Below are 5,265 nucleotides of genomic sequence, written 5' to 3'. Positions count from 1 at the left end.
TATTTATTTATTTATTATAATATCCTCTACCCTAAGGTTGCCTGGAAGAGATCGCTATTTTAGCGATAAGGCCGCCTATTGTACATGCTATCTTTGTTATATGTCTATTGTTTTTGTTTTGGTGTACAATAAAGCATATTATTTTACTTTTACTTTACTTTTTACACTCTCTGACAACTATCTGCCTATACAGTTCACGAGCTGATACACCTCGCTGATAGAACGACAGACGGAGAGCGGAGGCTCATTAGTAATAGAGTCGCTTGGCAACCTTCGCGTCTACGCAACTCTAACAAAACTAGGAACCAGCTTCACTAGGTGAAAAAGTTAGTATCTAAGGATTTTTTAATAATAGTCAAGAGTGAAAAAAAATATAGTGTCCTTAATTCCCTAGAATAGTTAGTATCGGCGTGTGATCGATCATGAGTAGCTAATCGCATGTTACATCAATCAGGGGTTGTCGAGAGCGACGTGTTAATGCGATATATCCATTACTACTAAAACATTACTGTTGCTGTAATCCTACGTGAAATTAGTTTCAAATACATTATTATAAATAGCTTCAGTAGTTTTAGTTTTATATTGTACAGGAGCAGGCGTTACTTTGCGGAAGTCCATGATATACAAAGAACCAAAAACTCAATTTGCTATTATCCGCTGAAACAGGCAAATTTGGAGATGTCTCTCAATAAGTTTAAAGTTTTCATAAAACGTAAACTTATTGAAAAATCCTACCTACTACAATGTAAAAGATTATTTATATGATAAGAAAGCTTGGGAATGTGTTAGTTCTAATAAGTTTAAGTGATTTTGTGAAGTGGTGATAATAAAAAGAATACCCGGCTGAGTTTGTTTTTGGGCTCTTCTCAGACCTGGGCGCGTTTGGGGCCCCTCGTAGCTTTAGTTTTAAGTACGTATTAATTATCACAACTATATCATCTTACAAATTAAAATATTGACCATCAGTAAGCGTAAAATTTTACCTTAATGAGATACAGCCTGCTGACTGACAGGAGGACGGAGGGACGGACGGACGGTCGGACAGCGAAGGCTTCTAGGCATTCTTCGGGTACGGAACCCTAAACTCTATCTATTCTATTCTATTGACCTATCGAGGTTATATTGAAACGGGCACGATATTTCATAGCTTATCAAATAGGTCACACTATTTTGCTTGTATGTGAAAAGTGTATATCAATACAACCAGAAAAACTGTATCGCACTCGCGAGCGATCCTGAACGTAACAAATGGCGGCCATAAACGTCAGTGGAGCTGTTCATATCGACGTGCACGGCGTCATATCGACGTCGGGACGATATATCGACAAGCTATCCAACAGAATTGCGTACTTAATACTTACTTCGCTCTTTAAAATTTCATTTTCCAGAGAAAAAGGAACCTTTAGGGTGTCTGTCCACTAAAGTGGAGCAGAGCCTCCGCTCTGCTCCACTTCAGTGGACATGTGTATAGTTGACCAATCAGAGTTTTGGCAGATTACGGAATAAAATTATCAAGTTATTTACCGATAATGTAATTGGTCTGCTCAACACATGTTCGCTCCGCTTCAATGGACCTATAAGGGTGCCTATCCTTATAACATCACTTCATTGTCTGTCTGTCTGTCTGTTTGCCGTGCTCAAGACTCATCAAGAAAATCAAAACCTCTAAGGTAGTTCCCGTTGACCTCGAATCATGAAATTTGGCAGGTAGCAATGTCTTATAGCACAAGTTAAATGAAAAAAACGAAAACCGACAATTTGTGTGACAAAAAAATGGTTTAATTCTTGTACGATGGTACGGAACCCTTCGTGTGCGAGTCCGACTCGCGCTTGACTGGTTTGGTATAAGCATATAGCCATACTAATTCGGTCGTCACAAACAAATTTCTGTAATACAAACCAAAAAATATTATAATAAAAGTAATATTTATAATTTACTTCAAAAGAATTCGAGAGTTGAAACACAATAACGTCATAGTAAAATGGGCCTAAAGAGCTTTGAATTGATGTCAAAAATTCAATGCCACTTATTTTGATTTCGCAACGTTTCCGCTTGGAGCGCTGGCTGTAGATGTGTAGACAAAGTTGAGCTTTAAAACAAGGCAATTAAGAACCAATTAACTATAACGACACTCACGCGTAGCGTTTCGACACTCGAATACTATCAACGTTGGTGAGACATAAAATCTCGTACTAAACGTACGGCGTATTTTCATGAAAAGTTACTTTATAGCGCTTTTCTGATATTATGCAGCCGCTGTCGATACCGGCTCCGCTTACTAATAAGTATAATCGACGTCAGCACGTCAGAAACAGCCCAGACGAAGTAAAACGTTGCTTACTATTTTGTAAAAGAACTTCTATACGTACCAACTGCCAACTCCAGTTTATTAGTTACTGTAAAAGTTATTAAAAATCCCACGGGAATTCTTTCATTTTGCGGAATAAAGAGTAATCTATATCACTCTCCAGGTTTTAAACTAGGTATATCCATGCAAAAAATCACGTGGATCCGTTAAAGCAAGTTATATTTAATTGCTTAAAACGCACATAACTCCAAAAAGTTAGAAGTGCATGCCCGGGATTGAGGTGACCGATCAATTCACAAAAAACAAATAACAAAGTCAGTCAGTTCAGTCTCTTCCCCCCCCCCCCCCCCCCCTTCAAGTTCGCGATTTTGTAAAATCGCTAATTTTGGAATACGAATTATTTGGTGAAATGCTATTTTAAAATTCAGCACTTTTGCAAAGTGAAACATTTGTTAATAGAATGTTTGTCAAATGTTTTTTCGTAAAATGATGTTTGCGGAATTCGACGTTTGTGATTTAGTTTTTGAAACCTTTTTGGTGAAATGATCATTTGAGTGAACCCGGGATTGAGCCTCCGATCTAACAGTAGGCCGACTTTTTAACCACAAAACCATCACTGCCTGTCTTTTGGTTTTGCTGTACTCTTACCGACCGACATACTTACTGAACCTAAAAGTGTACAAAATATTTGACGACCTCATGACTAACCGCAAGTTTGCGGTAAATGAATACTGTTGTATCCCTCGGGGCTGCGCCGACCCTTCGATACATCACAAACTTGTTGGCCCTCAAGTTGGAACGTCGGGGCTTAGTTGTGCCATTAAATATTGACGATAACACCTCCCAAAATAGATACACGCATTATGTAAAACCTGAAATATCTTGTAAGCAAGCTTTTCAGTTTTCGTCCGCAAACATTGAGGTTTATTCGAACCTTCCTGGGTAACAAGGTCTTTATGTCTTTCTCCAGATTATGTGACTTGTTGCGTGACTTGTTGCACATAAACTAGATGTTCGGCTTAAACCACACCTGGGTATATACGGATATACCTATATACCTACTTAAATATTATGAATGCGGAAGTGTGTCTGTCTATGTGCTCGCTTTTCACGGCTCATCGGATTAGCCGAATTTGGCTAAACTGGGAACAGAGATTGCTTGCATTCCGGGAACGGACATAGGCTACTTTTTATCCCGGAAAATCACCGGGGATTTTAAAAACCTAAATCAGGTAATGCAATCGTCAGCTAATGTAGTTGTCATTTGCCCTCTTTAACCAAGAAAATAGGTTTTTTTTATTAGAAAATACTTACTACCGAATAAGTAAAAAACTCAACTATCTAACAATGGACGCAAAGTTGTCTCTTTTCCTTCGGCTACGCAAGAGTTAGGTCCTCCCAACAATAAAATGATTTAAATCCATCTGAGTATTGTATTGTATTTTATTCAACAATAAAGTTTTTCATTCCAATTGCGAAACTCGCCTCGTTCGATGGCGGCCTGGATCCGTACGCTTAGTACGAGATTTTATGTCTCACCAACGTTGATAGTATTCGAGTGTCGAAAACCTTCCGCATTATAGTAAACTGGATCTTAACTGTCTTGTTTTAAAGTTTGTCTATACATCTACAGCCAGCGCTCCAAGCGGAAACGTTGCGAAATTAAAATCAGTGGCATTGAATTTTTGACTTAAATTCTTAGGCTCTTTAGGTCCATTTTACTTTGACGTTATTGTGTTACGACTCTCAAATTCTAGAAACGTTTGGTGAGATGTAAAATCTTATACTAAGCGTATCGAATCCATGAATAGAATAGAAGCGTAGTTATTCACCGCGACAGGAAGCGCGACACTTTTGTTGCATCTTTTTCGTGCTCTGAGCTGAATAGAAATATATTCCTCAAAAATATGAATATAAAAACTTGTTTGATATCTGGATGCAAGCTGGTTGTATCTTCAGCGAATGATCATGATAATAATATCACCTTTCTACTGTCGTACTGTAAAGGCGGAACCAAATTATCGAACTCAGCTGATGCGAACGGACGCTGCTGTTCGCCGCGACTTATATTATGCGACTAGCTTATGCTCGCGACTTCGTCCGCGTGGACTTCACAAATTTCAAACGCCTATTTCATCCCCTTAGGGGTTGAATTTTCAAAATTCTTTTCTTAGCGGATGCCTACGTCATAATAACTATCTGCATGCCAAATTTCAGCCCGATCGGTCCAGTAGTTTGAGTTGTGCGTTGATAGATCAGTCAGTCAGTCAGTCAGTCAGTCAGTCAGTCAGTCAGTAACGTTATCCTTTTATATTATATTTAGATAAACAACTATTACCTGAGATATTACGTAGCTGTAAAAATATAGAAAATTCGTGAAAATACGTGTGTGTTTTAGGGAGATTCTCCATTTGACTGTTATCCTCTGAGGCAGTAAACAAATCTCAATAAAGTCAATATTGTTTATGAGATCGCGGGGTTCGGAGACGAGGTTTTATCTCCGAGGCTCGATAAGTCGTCGCCACTCGCTGGAGGGAAACAAATATAATATTCCGACGCGTATTTTATCCGAAATCGCCGTAATAGGTAAAGACTTGAAATTTTCACAAAATGTGCATTTCTATTGCCGCTATAACAACAAATAGGTACTAAAAAGGAGAATGCCAGATCCTGACCCACCAATTTACACACAATAGTATTTAATTAGAAATAAGATAAATAATTATCCTAGTATCTATTAAATAACCAATAAAAAATAAAAAATTGTGATTTTAAAGTTGCAGATGTTTTTATTAATTTCACAATTAGGTAGGTAGGTATAGGTAAATTGCATATAACCTAGAATCATTATGTGACTTAATCTTAGATTTAATGAAAAACCGCAAGTTCTAGAAATGTTAAATCCTATGTTTAGTTATCAGTGATGAAACAGCAACAAATTGCTGCTTAAAGCATA

This window comes from Maniola hyperantus, chromosome 6 (assembly GCF_902806685.2).
Source record: "Maniola hyperantus chromosome 6, iAphHyp1.2, whole genome shotgun sequence".
Taxonomy (NCBI): Eukaryota; Metazoa; Arthropoda; class Insecta; order Lepidoptera; family Nymphalidae; genus Maniola; species Maniola hyperantus.
This window is presented reverse-complemented; position numbering follows the sequence as displayed.